The sequence below is a fragment of the Hylobates moloch genome, unplaced genomic scaffold (genome assembly GCF_009828535.3).
Source record: "Hylobates moloch isolate HMO894 unplaced genomic scaffold, HMol_V3 SCAFFOLD_2, whole genome shotgun sequence".
Lineage (NCBI taxonomy): Eukaryota > Metazoa > Chordata > Mammalia > Primates > Hylobatidae > Hylobates > Hylobates moloch.
The window spans coordinates 155,269,506-155,286,435 of NW_026652277.1; the positions used below are offsets into that span (position 1 = coordinate 155,269,506).

The window sequence follows — 16,930 nt, forward strand, 5'->3', positions numbered from 1 at the left end:
CACCCTCAAACTGCACCAATACTTCATATTTTGACCAAAAAAATATCCTGGGAGGAAGTGCAAAATGCAAAATTAAATGACTGAAAAATGCTGAACAAACAGCATTATTAATATACAAAATAGTTTTATTACTGAACTAGTAACAGGTGACGTTCTCCGTGTTTGTAAAACTTAGGAATCACATAGCTGATTTGTTAAATCTAGTCCATGCCAGCTTCCAAAAGCCAAAATTTTGGTTAGCTTCATTCTTTGATGACTCATCAGATTTTTCTACAAGATCTAGAACATCATCCTCCTCCTCATCAATGTCTTCTGGTTTTGGTGCTTTACTGTCCAAGACTTGCCATGGGAACTGTTCAGCTAACTTCTTAAGGATTGTTAAGCTGTCAGCACCAAGCTGACTTAATATTCCAGGAAGCATTTCCGTGATTGGTTTGGCTTCTGCATGACCAGTAATTGCAAAGGTGTTAGCAGAAAGGGAAGCTTGGACTTTGGGATTGTTGAAATGAATAACTGTCCTATCATCTTTAATCATGTTCACCTCTTCAATACCAGCTATATTATTCACAGCCAGGTTTTTTTTTTAGAGAATTCTGAAGCTTTTTGTCATTAGCTATAGCTGTTCTACGTACCACCTTCTTTCTGTGAGGTGTACCCTTGCCCCCTATCCGGACCTGAGACTGAAGTTTGGCTAACTTTTCTTGATTCATGCTGTTGGTAAATCTGAAGCACGGAGGGTCCTCCAATACCAGCACATGGCAAGAGCAAGATGGCTGTCTCATCTTTTCTTCTAAACTGTGAACAAAACATACAATCATTTGAGTGATTTTCTGCAATATCAATTTTTCTATCTGTATAAGGTGTCTGATAAGTTTAGATTAAGTCCCTAGTCCCAGTGGGTTTTTCTTGAATTTAGAGACTATCATATCTTTCTAATATGAGTGGCTTTGAATTATTTTTTTTTAGCTCTAGAAACTAACACGATGCTGAGCACACTGGCATTTTGCTTTAAAACTCAATAAACTTTACTTAAATCCAACCAGGATTAAATTTATTTTTAACTAAATTCCTGTCATGACTCTATATTTCCAGAAATTTTCTGTAGAACACCATTGACTTTGTTATTTAACTTTTGCACTCATTTTTAGCCCATTCAAAAGTTTGACACAATAATTAATTAGGCTTTTTAGCACATTTTCTGAAAGCGGGTAATGATTTCATGAAACACAAGGATTAAAATATTTTAAGCTGAAATATTTTTAAAGGCTGTTTTTAAGATGTTGACCTTCATATCATGCTTGGCAGAAATGTTCTAAAGTCACAGCTGACTGTTAGGTTTTAACAGTCTACCTAATCATGGGTTAATAAATGGAAGGCTAGATCTGTTTTTCCAGATTCAATTAAAGTCATCTCATCAATACCTACGTGTTGAGAGTCCCTCAGGTAGGAGAAGGAAGCAAATAGGAATGTTGGATAAAACCTAGATATTAGAATCAGGAACAAAAATTATAAAATTCATCACTACAAATAAAGTCAACAAAAAGGCAATAAAATGTTTTCTAGGGATAAGTCATTCATTCATTCACTCCTTCCCCATCTTCACCCATCGAGGGTGTTATGGGTCATGACACTCATTACTCCACCCAGATATCTTTCCCTGTTATGAATGTGGAACAATTTTCCTCTGAGACCATTTTTCCTCCGAGACCATTTTTCCTCCTAGATTGTTTGCCATGTTCTGTTTCATATTCCTGCTTTGTGCTATGTTTTGTTCCTCACGTATCATCCATAGGACACGACACAAAAACTTGCAAAGAAGAAGATGCTTAATATATATTTATTGGATTAAGTTTGTGTAGGACTGCAATTTTTGACTGTTTGCTGTACTAATAAGACTACATTACCATTGCTAGACTGAAAACACATCTGTGATTATTTTTATTAACAATTACAGTTGTCTCTCGGTGTCCATGGGAAATTGGTTCCAGGACTTCCCATGGATACCAAAATCTACAGATTCTCAAGTCCGACAGAAAATGGTGTGGTATTTACGTAAAACCTACACAAATCCTCCCATGTACTTTAAGTCATTTCTAGATAACTTATAATACTTAATATAATGTAAATACTATGCAAATACCTGTTTTAAAAAATTATATTATCTTCTTTTTTATTTTTATTTTTTCAAATGTTTTTGATCCAAGGTTGGTTGAATTTGGGTATATGAAATCGACCTATAGAGAGGGCTAACAGTACTTAAAAATTTTGTTTCCAGAAAATAAAGTCATGCAAAAACTGTTCACAAATTTAATATTCAGGAAGGTTGGCCAAACCATCTGGATTTCAAAGCAATAACCATTTAGGAAGTGGATTCATTTAAAAAAATAAAAGGCCGGGCGCGGTGGCTCACGCTTGTAATCCCAGCACTTTGGGAGGCCGAGGCGGGCGGATCACGAGGTCAGGAGATCGAGACCACGGTGAAACCCCGTCTCTACTAAAAATACAAAAAATTAGCCGGGCGTGGTGGCGGGCGCCTGTAGTCCCAGCTACTCGGAGAGGCTGAGGCAGGAGAATGGCGTGAACCCGGGAGGCAGAGCTTGCAGTGAGCCGAGATTGCGCCACCGCACTCCAGCCTGGGTGACAGAGCAAGACTCCGTCTCAAAAAAAAAAAAATAAATAAATAAAAAATAAAAAAAATAAAAGAGAGAGAGAGAGGAAGGTTCCAGCCTAGGGTGTGTCCATGAGCAAAACAAAGTAAAGCAAAGCAAAGAGAAGCTAAGCCAAGCCTGGATTTGTGAAAACTAAAGGATGCACAGTCTTCTATATTGCTATAGCAAATTTCTGGTCCTAAAGAGAATTATCAGTTTTGCCAGTAATTGTGAGAAAACAGACATTCTTATAAGTTACTGCTGGGAGAATAAATGGTACAAACTTTAAGCCAGGCAATTTGATTTTATATACCAAAATTACAAGTGCACATACCTCTCAAACAGTATGTTTATTTCTGAGAACTTATCCTACAGATATACTCACTCACGTGCAGAACAACATGCACAAAGCTCCTCATTGCTTTGCCATTTTGAATAGCAAATGTTGGAAATAGTCTAAATGTTCATCAGTGGGGGCTCAGTTAATATGCATGTATGCTAGAATATCATGCAGCTGTTAAAAAGAAGTGAGGACGGTATTAAATATTGAACTCCAAGTTTTACTGTTAAGTAAGCAAACAAACAAAATCACCAAGTGCAGAATAGTATGCACTGTATGCTACTATTTGCATAAAAAGAAAGACAGAGAAGACTTATCAGAATTTGTTTGATTATGCATAAAATATTTCTGAAAGAAAAGACAAGAAATTGGGTGCCTTGATTACCTCTGGAGAGGAGAGGCTGAGTGGCTGGTAGATAAATGAAGGACAGAGACATTTACTCTATTAATTTAAAAAGTAATGTATTGAAGTGGAATCCACATAATGTAGAATTAATCATTTTAAAGTGAACAATTCAGGGGCATTTAGTATGTTCACAGGGTGTGCAACCACCACCTCTCTCTAGTTCCAAAACATTTTCATCCCACCAAAATAAATCCCCTTACTCATTAATTGGTTTCTACCAATTTGCCCCTCCCCCAGCTTCTGGCCATCACCCATTCTTATTCTGTCTCTATGGATTTATCTGTTCTGGATAATTAATATTAAAAAAATCATATAATATGTGACCATCTGTATTTGGTTTTTTTCACTTAGCATGTTTTCGAGACTATTAAATTTTTTTTGTATTTTTGAAAAGTGAACTATGTTAAAGTATTTCATAGGCAAAAACTAAAAAATTAAAAGTAAAACTTTTATTGCTGAACACCACAGGAGCTAAAATAAAGGAGACCTCCAGCCTATTTCAGAAGTGGACATTTTAAACAGGACTTACGAAGGATGAGAAAAATACCCTTTCCCTAAGCAACATGTCCTAATCCTTTTCCAGTCTGAGCCTTTCTCATCACCATAACAATACACCCTGCGGGAGAAGGGGCAGATTTGGAGAATTTAGTTTTGCCTCGAGTGACTTTTGCCATTAACTTGCAGATATTTGTCATGAGCAATGCACTTTTGTTATTTTATTGTGAATCTCAGTAGCTTGTGAAACTGTCTGTAAGCCAAGGGCCCCTACTTCCCTTGGTACAAATGCCATTTCTTGGTTCCATCACCTTGCATGTAACATAGTAGATCAGAAAAATAGCACTATTATATAGATCCCACCTAGCAAACCATGGAGGGCTCAGAGAAAGGAATTTCTGTCATAGATAAGGACGTGTGGAAGTCCAGAACAATTCTGAAAAAAATTGTAACTGAACAGCTTTCACTCTGAGCTTTGTCATTTAAGTGGGTATTGCAGAATAATTTCTCAATTCCAATTTCAGGCCTTTTAAATATCTAGAACATTGGATTGGGAAAGTCAACCAGGCTAACCTGTTAGTCATTCATATAGGAATGTGCTCTAACAAGGACAGTTGACCATTGCGCAAATGGTTATATGCTTTCTGTGACAAGGAGTTCACAACCCACAAGTTATTGCACAGTCAAAAATTTCAGCCTGGAGTAAACAACTCATGCCACTTTGCCTGGAATTTTCTTGGTTTTAGCATTGGAAGTTTTATGTCCTGGGAAAACCTTCAGTATGGAGCAAACCAGGAAGGCTGGTCCTCCTGTTCCAGCCAAGGGTGGTGATGGCCGGGAAGGCATTGTGGAGGAGCTAGGCAGTAAAGGATGGACTGGATTTCCAAAGTCAAGGAGAGATCAGAAGAAGGACATTAAAGTCTGCATCTCCTCAGCCCACACAGTATGACCTCTGATCAGTGTCTAATTTCCATGTATTCATGCATATTTCCATCATATTTTTGGATCTCTAGTTTGGATGACAGTTGTTAGGCAACAGTGAGCCACTGACATTTGTTAACAGGGTTGTAACAAGATCAAAGACGTCTTTTAGGAATATTTATCTTGCAATGTGTATAATTATTATGAGAATGCTTAGGGTCAACAAAACCAGTGAGGAGGCTGTGGATTGCAGCAGTTCAGCTATGAGAGAGAGACCTGAAGCGGGGCTACTGGCTGGGATAAGGCAGATGAAGACATGCAGGAGAAAAATGAGTAGGAAATGGTTGCTGTTGGGCTGAGGATAGGAAAGAGAGGGAGAAATTTCAACCACCTAAGGCAGTGCTTCTCAAGACTAAATGCAGATGAGAATAATCTGGGAAACACTTTGTCGCTGATATCTAGGCCCCCTTCCTAAGTTCATGATTTCACCCATTTGTAGGGACCCAGATAACGGCAATTTAAAAATGCTCCCCAGGTGATTCTACTATAGAGGAAGAGTGTTTTTGTTGTTGTTGTTGTTGTTCTATTTTTTTTATTTTTTTTGAGATGGAGTCTTGCTCTGTCACCCAGGCTGGAGTGCAATGGCGCAATTTGGCTCACTACAACCTCTGCCTCCCAGGTTCAAGAGATTCTCCTGCCTCAACCTCCCGAGTAGCTGGGATTACAGGCACGTGCCACCATGCCCTGCTAATTTTGTATTTTTAGTAGAGACGGGGTTTCTCCATGTTGGTCAGGACTCGAACTCCCGACCTCTGGTGATCCGCCCAACTTGGTCTCCCAAAGAACTGGGATTACAGGCTCAGAGTCTGGCCTAAGAGTGGCTATTTGAAATGTCTAGTGTCTGAGACTCTCCCACCCCTCCTTCAAAATTATCTAGTCATTGAATATTTGAAATGAACCAATCAGTTTACATGCATCATCACATAGAATTTCTCCTCTTAACCATCTCATAAGGTGTGATTTTATTCTCATCTTACAAGTGATGGAACTGAGGCTTAAAGAGACTCACTGAGTGAGGTTAAGAGCCTGAATCATCGATGTCTGTTTGTTCTGAGAGCCTACGGCAGTTCACAAAGGATGGCAAAGTTCACTTTTTGACCTTTCTCAGCATCAGAACAAGGGGCAGGACTGAGCTCCTCATCTACCAGGAGACATTTGATAAATTTTTCATAGTCAAGCTCCTACAAAGAAGCCTCAGACCACACAGCAGAAAACATTAATGACCTTCCATTGAGGTGGGTAAAAAAGACTTTTTCTAGATGATTGATCTAGTACATGTGAGATCAGTAACACAAGAGAGATAATAAGTATTATAGATTCTAAATGAATGTTATAATGAAAATTTTAACTCTTTTATAGGCTGTTTTTGGAGAACGAATTTCTCCCTTATATATGCAATGGTGATTAAATATTCACATTTCTATTTTTGAAATGACAACAAAGTTATTAGAGTTTCATTGCTTCTGCTGAAATGTAGCTTTGTATCCAAAGGTACTTCAAAACATTAGATGAGGCCAAGGTGGGTGGATAACCTGAGGTCAGGAGTTCGAGACCCGCCTGGCCAACATGGTGAAACCCCGTCTCTACTAAAAAAAATACAAAAATTACCCGGGCATGGTGGTGGGTGACTGTAATACCAGCTACACGGGAGTCTGAGGCAGGAGAATCTCTCGAACCTGGGAGGCAGAGGTTGTAGTGAGCCAAGATTGTGTCACTGCACTCCAGCCTGGGCAACAGAGTGAGACTCTGTCTCAAATAAAATAAAATAAAAATAAAATAAAATAAAATAAAAGATGTGAACATAATTAGAAAAATATACATCACTGCTAAGTAATTTTCATGAGTCAAGAATCCAAGAAGTCCCAAGTCTTAAATTTCTCTTTGTTGTCCTTTGTAAAATACAGAGAAAATTTCTGAAAGCAATTTCTCTGCCCAGATTATAGTATTCCATTTTACTTTCAACATTTCCTGTTAAGGCACATGGTTCTTCAACATTCCAGGTTCTAAGATTCTGCTAATTAGTATTGATGCTTCTGGTAAGAACTAGTGCAAAACTCTGAAATCTGCTCCATTCCCTTGGCAGCTACATCAGATAATCATCTGTGTATTTCCTTTCCAAAGCAAAGAATTCCAGTTTGGTTTTTCCAACTTTCCTCTTCCTTCTTCTATGATGACTTCCTTTTTGAAAACTTCAGGAACCCTAATTAACCCATGGAGGCATTGCAATATTAATATAAGGCAAATATAAAAAATAAACAACCACCTCAAGAAGACAAAAGCAAACTCCAGTGCCGTCCACTTTGTGTGTACAGAAGAAATTATCCTGCTCCTCCTTATAAATAAGGGGTTTGCAATGTGTCGTTCCTTTTCTGTAGGGAAGGGGGGTAATTATTGATGCTGCATCTGTTTTGTCAGAGCGTCAGCTAATGGAGAAAGTTAATTGTGTTGGTTGTAAGGCCACCTGTCACACACATGCCTCATTTCCATACTAATGGTCCAGCAGTGGCAGACAGTGTGCTCTCTGCAGTAACAGCTACTGCCTCTTTGGAAACGTGGGCCAAATGTGCCCATGCAGCAACTGTAGGCTTCATATGTGAATGCCTCTAGTATTGTGCCGACTGGGGCTTATATTAACCCCCTACTGGCAGCTCCAAACTAGATTTGCAGTAAATGTGGGGATGCTGTAAATGCTGCTCTGGGGTGAGCACCAAGTCCATGGTGAACCAGCTGGGAAAGGAAGCCTTTGGGCTTCAGAGTTTTCTCTGAATAATCTTCTGTATAGCCAACCCATCCCACGCTAGGAGAGAGAGAGAAAGATGGCTGAAATTCCTGATAACTTCTCCTTTAAGAACACCCTCTGTATATTATTTCACTGTAGTAATTAGTGTTATTTTTCATAAGCATTTTTACCACCTTCTTTGCCTTTTGGAATCACTATGTATCTTTAGGAGAACCTGCAGGTACCACCCTCATTTACGAGGCAGAGGTCCGTTTTAGAGCTCTGAATAATATTTCCAGTTCTGTCTCCTAAATGATCAAAAGCAATCTTAACTCCTGACTATAAAGGATCATACTCCAGCAGTACTTCTTCCAGCGGTACTTTTTACAAATTGTCGGAATCTTAGGCATAGTTGAGGAATTGATGCCCTGCCAGGAGATTGATGAATATTTTAGTGGGAAATTATGAGATGCAATTTGAGAGAGGTGGCTATCCCCTCAATGAGGGAAGCCAATAAAATTGAGAGCTATTTCTTTGCAGCTCTTAACCCTATGGATGTACAAAACTGCCAGATTCAGTTTCTCTGGGATCCTTTTGTATATGGCTTTCTGTGACCTTACACAGCCGCCATAAAGGGACTTGGGGCTAAGCGCCAAATGCTCCAGCACTGACTGCTCTTAGAGAGATGGAGAACACATGGGCCAGGCTGCTTACATTTTTTAATGGCCAATTTTTGTTGAATGGATGATTATTTTAGGCCAGGTGATCTCTATTCTTGTATCAACATAAATTTTAGAATGGATGTCACAGTCATTTGGAAAGGAGGCTCAAAGTCAGGCAGGTAATGTTCCGGTCACCCAGCAAATGGAATGTCCTAAGCTGTAGCATTCTCTCTGGGGTGTGTCCAGGTGCACTGCCTTCTGGGAAAGCCCTACGGGAGGCAAGGAAGCCAGGCCTCAGAGGCTACTGAGTTTTATGAGTATCTCTGCCTTGAAGGGCAAAGGCTATAGAAAATCCTATAGGTAAGTTTCCTGACTGATTTCGATTAGGTCTGGATTTCCCAACGTGCCATAGAGTTTCTCATGGCAATAAAGAAGGGCGTTTTGGTCACAAGGGAGACCCAACATAGATTCCATAGAAAAGCTTGGTGGCTGGCGCTACTCTAAATTCAGGGTCTGCAACCTCAGCCAGGCCATTGATGCTGCCCAAAAGTCTATCATGTTCTGAATTGACACCTTCCGCCATTCCTCACCATAACTATTTCAAGCTTTTATCACTTTCTTCTAGCACCTTACTCAGAAGACAACTTCATTTTGCATTTCATAGAGGAAATGGGGTGCCAAAGAGAAACTCTACAAACCTTCGGCTGCAAGCTACATCAACAAGCTTATCTACATCCGCAGCCAGCTTTATGACAGGTCTCCCATCTTAGTAAAGAGGGTGACTTTTTTCCCTGTCCTTCTCCTCCCCCTTCCTTCCCTTCCCTTCCCTTCCCACGCCTCCCCTCCCCTTCCCTTCTCACTCCTCCCCTCCCTTCTCTTTCCTCCCTTCCCTCTCTTCTCTCTCTCTCCTTCTCCTTCTCTCTCTCACACACACACAAATGTGCATGCATACATATGAGCATACATAAGTGTGCACATAGGATATATCAGCTTAAGGGCAGATATGAATACACTTGAGAAAATACAAGTTTGATAAATCATTTCCTCTCAAAAATTGGCAGGAAATACATATAAGTCTATTAGCAATGCCACACCTGGCATTGTAGGAAAACAGGAGAGGAATATGTGATCAGACTGAAGGTCAAAGAAGACTTCCTGGAGAATGCAAAATTTGCATTCCGGATTTGATGTGGACAAAAAAAAGAAGGGAAGAAAATTTCAAGCAGATGATATAGCACGTATGAAAGGATTTAACCTGTTCTAGAATCTGCATGCATTTTGATTCTGCACTAGAGAGGGAAGCCCATGTGGGACAGTAGAGGCTAGAGAGGCTGCCAGGGGCCAGTCATGAAAGGCTTCCTGCAATGAATTGGAAGTTCTGGTCACACACTGGAATTTGACCTCGTAAGCTACATAGAGACCTGGAGGGAAATGAAATGGTAACAGTGTGCAGGATGAGGAGGAAACAAGGCCATATTTGTAGGCTGAGTCCTTGTACTGGTTCCAGATGACAAGTTTTGAAACAAGTGACTGTGAGAGAAGAGGACAGAAAAAAAGCAACATAAAGTTGTGGAATTGTCAGGCCTTGGTGACTGGATGCTAGAGGGAGAGGGCAGGATGGGCATTAAAGTGACTGTCAAGTTACTGGCTTGGGCAACTGGGCAGATGGATGGAGGCCTCCAGACTACAAGAGGTGGAACAAATTTTAAAGGAAAGATGCTTACTTCCCTTTGGCCCATACTGACCTTGAAGGACAGGAAAGTGAATCCATTCAGCAAATCAATTGCCATATGAGCAGCGTGACCTGGTCTGGGATGCTGGTGATGGAAGCCATTGTGGATGGGGACACTGAAGGCAAGTGTGTGGCCTGAGGTGCACTGAGGGCTGAGGACAGCTCTGTCCAACACGGGTGGTGAAGGAGTAAGAGGTGAAGAAAGAGACTACAAAGAAAATCAGAAGGAACAGTGAAAGCAGCCCCAGGAAAGTCTGGAAAGAGGGGTTTCCTGGAAGCAAAGTGGGGAAGAGAATTTTATTTTATTTTTTGGTTACCAGAAAATTTATTTATTTTAATTTTTTATTTGTATTTTTTTTAAGTTTCCATAGGTTATTGGGGTAGAGGTGGTGTTTGGTTACATGAGTAAGTTCTTTAGTGTTGATTTGCGAGATTTTGGTGCACTGATTACCCGGGCAGTATACACTGCACCCTGTTTGTAGTCTTTTATCCTGTGACCCCCTTTCACTCTTTCCTCCAAGTCCCCAAAGTCCCTTGTATTATTCTTATGCCTTTGTGTCCTCATAGTTTAGCTCCCACATATCAGTGTTTCTTCACTTGGAATAATAGTCTCTACTCTAATCCAGGTCACTGCAAATACCTTTAATTCATTCCTTCTTATGGCTGAGTAGTATTCCATCATATATATATATGTATGTATATGTATTTATATATCACGGTTTCTTTATCCACTCATGATTGATGGGCATTTGGGTTGGTTCCACATTTTTGCAATTGCGCATTGTGCTGCTATAAACATGCGTGTGCAAGTATCTTTTTTGTATAATGACTTCTTTTCCTCTGGGTAGATACCCAGTAGTGGGATTGCTGAATCAAATGATAGTTCAACTTTTAGCTCTTTAAGGAATCTCCACACTGTTTTCCATAGTGGCTGTACTAGTTTACATTCCCACTAGCAGTGTAGAAGTGTTCCCTGATCACTGCATCCACGTCAACATCTGTTTTTTGATTTTTTGATTATGGCCATTCTTGCAGGAATAAGATGGTATCGCACTGTGGTTTTGATTTGCATTTCCCTGATCATTAGTGATGTTGAGCAATTTTTCATATGTTTGTTGGCCATTTGTATATCTTCTTTTAAGAATTGTCTATTCATGTTCTTAGCCCACTTTTTAATGAGTTTTTTTGTTTTGTTTTGCTGATTTGTTTGAGTTTATTGTAGATTCTGGATATTAGTCCTTTGTCAGATGCATGGATTGTGAAGATTTTCTCCCACTCTGTGGGTTGTCTATTTAATCTGCTGAGTGCAAAAGCTCTTTAGTTTAATTAAGTCCCAGCTATTTATCTTTGTTTCTATTGTATTTGCTTTTGGGTTCTTGGTCATGAAATCCGTGCCTAAGCCAATGATTAGAAGGGTTTTTCCCACGTTATCTTCTAGAATTTTTATAGTTTCAGGTCTTAGATTTAAGTCCTTTATCGATCTTGAGCTGATTTTCATGTAAGGTGAGAGATGAGGATCCACTTTCATTCCACATATGGCTAGCCAATTATCCCAGCACCGTTTGTTGAAAAGGGTGTCCTTTCCCAACTTTATGTTTTTGTTTGCTTTGTCAAAGATCGGTTGGCTATAAATATTTGAGTTTATTTCTGGGTTCTCTATTCTTTTTTCTTTTCTTTTCTTTTCTTTTTTTTTTTTTGTTTGAGACAGAGTCTTGCTCTGTCATCCAGGCTGGAGTGCAGTGGTGCAATCTCGGCTCACTGCAACCTCCACCTCCTGGGTTCAAGTGATTCTCCTACCTTAGCCTCCCAAATGGCTGGAATTACAGGCACGTGCCATGATGCCTGACTAATTTTTGTATTTTTAGTAGACACATGGTTTCACCATGTTGGCCACGCTCGTCGTGAACCCCTGACCTCAGATGATCTGTCTGCTTCAGCCTCCCATAGTGCTGGGATTACAGGCATGAGCCATTGTGCCTGGCCCTAGGTTCTCTATTCTGTTCCATTGGTCTATGTGCCTATTTCATACCAGTACCATGTTCTTTTGGTGACTATGGCCCTATAATATCGTTTAAAATCAGGTAGTGTGATGCCTCCAGATTTGTTCTTTTTGCTTAGTCTTGCTTTGGCTATGTGGGCTCTTTTTAGCTTCCATATGAATTTTAGAATTGTTTTCTCCAATTCTTTGAAGAATGACGGTGGTATTTTGATGGGGATTACATTGAATTTGTAGATTGCTTTTGGCAGTATGGATATATTCACAATGTTGATTCTACCCATGAGCATGGGATGTGTTTCCATTTGTTTGTGTCATCTATGATTTCTTTCAGCAGTGTTTTGTAGTTTTCCTTGTAGAGGTCTTTCAATTCCTTGGTTAGGTATATTCCTAAGTATTTTATTTTTTTGCAGCTATTGTAAAAGAAGCTGAGTTCTTGATTTGATTCTCTGCTTGGTTACTGTTGGTGCAGAGTAGGAGAGCTACTGATTTGTGTACATTAATCTTGTATCCAGAAATTTTGCTGATTCTTTTGTCAGTTCTAGGAGCTTTTTGGAGGAGTTTTTAGGGTTTTCGAGATAAATGATTCTTTCATCAGCAAAAATTGATAGTTTCACTTCTTCTTCACTGATTTGGATGCCCTTTATTTCTTTCTCTTGTCTGATAACTCTGGCTAGGACTTCCAGTACTATGTTGAAGAGGAGTGGTGAGAGTGGGCATCCTTGTCTTGTTCCAGCTCTCAGAGGGAATGCTTTCAACGTTTCCCCATTCAGTATTATGCTGGCTGTGAGTTTATCCTAGATGGCTTTTATTACACTGAGGTATGTCCCTTATATGCTGATTTTGCTGAGAGTATCAATCATAAAGGGATGCTGGGTTTTGTTGAATGCTTTTTCTGCATCTATTGAGATGATCATATGATTTTTGTTTTTAATTCTGTTCATGTGGTGTATCACATTTATTGACTTGCATATATTAAGCTAACCCTGCATCCCGGATATGAAACCCACTTGATCATGGTGGATTATCTTTTTGATATGTCATTAGATTTGGCTAGCTAGTATTTTGTTAAGGATTTTAGCATCTATGTTCATCAGGAATATGAGTCTGCAGTTTTCTTTTTTGGTTATGTCCTTTCCTGGTTTTGGTATTAGGGTGATGCTGGCTTCATGGAATGAATTAGGGAGCATTCCCTCTTTCTGTGTCTTGTGGAATAATGTCAATAGGATTGGTACCAATTCTTCTTTGAATGTCTGCTAGAATTCTGCTGTGACTCCTTCTGGTCCTGGACATTTTTCTTGTTGGTAATTTTTAAATTACCATTTCAATCTTGTTGCTTGTTATTGGTCTGTTTATGGTATCTAATTCTTCCTGATTTAAGCTAGGAGGGCTGTATTTTTCCAGGAATTTATCCACCTCTTCTAGGTTTTCAAGTTTATATGCATAAAGGTGTGTCACAGTAGCCTTGAGTGATCTTGTGTATTTTTGTGGTGTCAGTTATAATATCTCCCATTTCATTTCTTATTGAGGTTATTTGGATTTTCTCTCTTTTTTCCTTGGTTAGTCGTGCTAATGGTGTATCAATTTTATTTATCTTTTCAAAGAACCAGGTTTTTGTTTCATTTATCGTTTGTATTTTTTTGTTTGTTTGTTTCAATTCCATGTAGTTCTGCTCTGATCTTGGTTATTTCCTTACTTCTGCTGGGTTTGGGTTTGGTTTGTTCTTGTTTCTCTAGTTCCTTGAGGTGTGACCTTAGAGTGTCAGTTTGTGCTCTTTCAGTCTTTTTGATGTAGGCATTTAGGAGCATGGACTTTCCTCTTAGCACCGCCTTTGCTGTATCCCAGAGGTTTTGATAGGTTGTATCACCATTGTCTTTCAGTTCAAATAATTTTTTAATTTCCATCTTGATTTCATTTTTAACCCAGTGATCTTTCAGGAGCAGGTTATTTAATTTCCATGTATTTGCATGGTTTTGAAGGTTCCTTTTGGAGTTGATTTCCAGTTTTGTTTTTGTTTTTGAGATGGAGTTTCTCTCTTGTTACCCAGGCTAGAGTTCAATGGCACAATGTCAGCTCACTGCAACCTCCACCTCCCGGGTTCAAGCGATTCTCCTGCCTCGGCCTCCTGAGTAGCTGGGATTACAGGCATGTGCCACCACACCCAGCTAATTTTTGTATTTTTAGTAGTGACTGGGTTTCACCATTTTGGCCAGGCTGGTCTCAAACTCCTGACCTCAGGTGATCTACCCACCTTGGCCTCCCAAAGTGCTGGGATTATAGGCGTGAGCCACCGCACCTGGCCAATTTCCAGTTTTATTCCATTGTGGTCTGAGAGAGTGCTTGATATAATTTCAATTTTTCAAAATTTATTGAGGCTCATTTTGTGGCCTATTGTATGGTCTATCTTGGAGAAAGTTCCAAGCACTGTTGAATAGAATGTGTATTCTATGGTTGTTTTATGGATAGAATGTTCTGTATATATCTGTTAAGTCCATTTGTGCCAAGGTGTAGTTTAAATCCATTGTTTCTTTGTTGACTTTCTGTCTTGATGATCTGTTTAGTGCTTTCAGTGGAGTATTGAAGTCCCCCACTATTATTGTGTTACTGTCTATCTCATTTCTTAGGTCCATTAGTAATTGTTTTATAAATTTGAAGGCTCCAGTGTTAGGTGCATATATGTTTAGAATTATGATATTTTCTTGTTGGACAAGGCCTTTTACTATTATTATACAAAGTCCTTCTCTGTCTTTTTTCACTGCCGTTGCTTTTTTTTTTTTTTGAGACAGAGTCTCATTCTGTCACCCAGGCTGGAGTGCAATGGTGCAATCTCAGCTCACTGTAACCTCCACCTCCCAGGTTCGAGTGATTCTCCTGCCTCAGCCTTGCAAGTAGCTAGGACTACAGGTACGTGCCAAGATGCCTGGCTGATTTTTTATTTTTAGTAGAGACAGGGTTTCACCATGTTGACTAGGCTGGTCTCGAACTCCTGACTTCAGATGATCCACCCGCCTCGGCCTCCCAACGTGCTGGGATTACAGGCATGAGACACCGCGCCCGGACTCCCTGCTGTTGCTTTAAAGTTTGTTTTGTTTGATATAAGAATAACTACCCCTGCTTGCTTTAGGTGTCCATTTGCATGGAATGCCTTTTTTTCCATCCCTTTAAGTTTATGTGAGTCCTTATGTGTTAAGTGTGTCTCCTGAAGGCAGCAGGTACTTGGTTGGTGAATTCTTACCCATTTTTCAGTTCTGTATCTTTTAAGTGGAGCATTTAGACCATTTACATTCACTGTTAGTATTGAGATGTGAGGTACCATTCTGTTTATCATGCTATTTGTTGCCTGTATACCTTGTTTTTTTGTTTTTGCTTTTTAAATTGTATTTTTGTTTTATACTTCCTGTGAGATTTATGCTGTAAAGAGGTTCTGTTTTAATGTGTTTCCACAATTTGTTTCAAGATTTAGAGCTCCTTTTAGCAGTTCTTATAGTGGTGGCTTGCTAATGGCAAATTCTCTCAGCATTTGTTTGTCTGAAAAAGACTGTATCTTTTCTTCATACATGATGCTTAGTTTCACTGGATACAAAATTCTTGGCTGATAATTATTTTGTTTGAAGAGGCTGAAGATAGGACCCCAATCCCTTCTAGATTGTAGGATTTCTGCTGAGAAATCTACAGTTAATCTGATAGGTTTTCCTTTATAGGTTACTTGGTACATTTGTCTTACAGCTCTTAAGATTCTTTCCTTCGTCTTAACTTTAGATAACCTGATGATAGTGTGCCTAGGTGATGATCTTTTTGCAATGAATTTCCCAGGTGTTCTTTGTGCTTCTTTTATTTGGAAGTCTAGGTCTTTAGCAAGGCCAGGGAAATTTTTTTCAATTATTCTCCCAAATATGTTTTCCAAGCTTTTGGATTTCTCTTCTTCCTCAGGAACACCAATTATTCTTAGGTTTGGCCATTTAACATAATCTCAGACTTCTTGGAGGCTTTGTTCATATTTTCTTATTCTTTTTTCTTTGTCTTGTTGGATTGGGTTAATTAGAAGATCTTGTCTTTGAGCACTGAGTTTCTTTCTTCCACTTGTTCAATTCTATTCCTGAGACTTCCCAGAGTATTTTGCATTTCTATAAGAGTGTCCAATGTTTCCTGAAGTTTTGAGTGTTTTCTCTCTATGCTCTCTATTTCCTTGAATATTTCTCCCTTCACTTCTTGTATCGTTTTTCGGATTTTCTTGCATTGGGCTTCGCCTTTCTCTAGTGCCTCCCTGATTAGCTTAATAACTAACCTCCTGAATTCTTTTTCAGGTAAATCAGGGATTACTTCTTGGTTTGGATCCATTGCTGGTGAACTAGTGTGATTTTTGGGGGGTGTTAAAGAGTCGTGTTTTGTCATATTACCAGAGTTGGTTTTCTGGTTCCTTCTCATTTGGGTAGGCTCTGTCAGAGGGAAGGTCTAGGGCTGAAGTCTGTTGTTCAGGTTCTTGTGTCCCACAGGGTGTTCCTTTGATGTAGTACTCTCCTCCTCTTCCTGTGAGTGTGGCTTCCTGAGAGCCAAGCTGTAGAGATTGTTATCTCTCTTCTGAGTCTAGCCACCCAGCAAGTCTACCAGGCTCCTGGCTGGTACTGGCGGTTTTCTGCACAGAGTCCTGTGATGTGAATCATCCATGGGTCTCTCAGCTGTGGGTACCAGCACCCATTCCAGGGGAGGTGGCAGGGGGTGAAATGGACTCTGTGAGGGTTCTTAGTTTTGGTGATTTAATGCCCTGCTTTTGTGCTGGTTGGCCTCCTGCTGGGAGGTGGCGCTTTCCAGAGAGCATCAGCTGTGGTAGTATGGGGAGGAACGGGCGGTGGGCGGGGCCATAGAATTCCCAAGAGTATATGCCCTTTGTCTTCAGCTACCAGGGTGGGTAGGGAATGAGCATCAGGTGGTGGCAGGGTAAGTGTGTCTGAAC

The 16,930-nt window shown here is 39.8% G+C and overlaps 1 pseudogene; it reads right to left on the reverse strand.

Moving 5' to 3' along the window:
- Positions 1-270: 270 nt before the first annotated feature.
- LOC116476182 (transcription factor BTF3 homolog 4-like) lies at positions 271-3,053 on the reverse strand (annotated as a pseudogene).
- Positions 3,054-16,930: the final 13,877 nt, after the last annotated feature.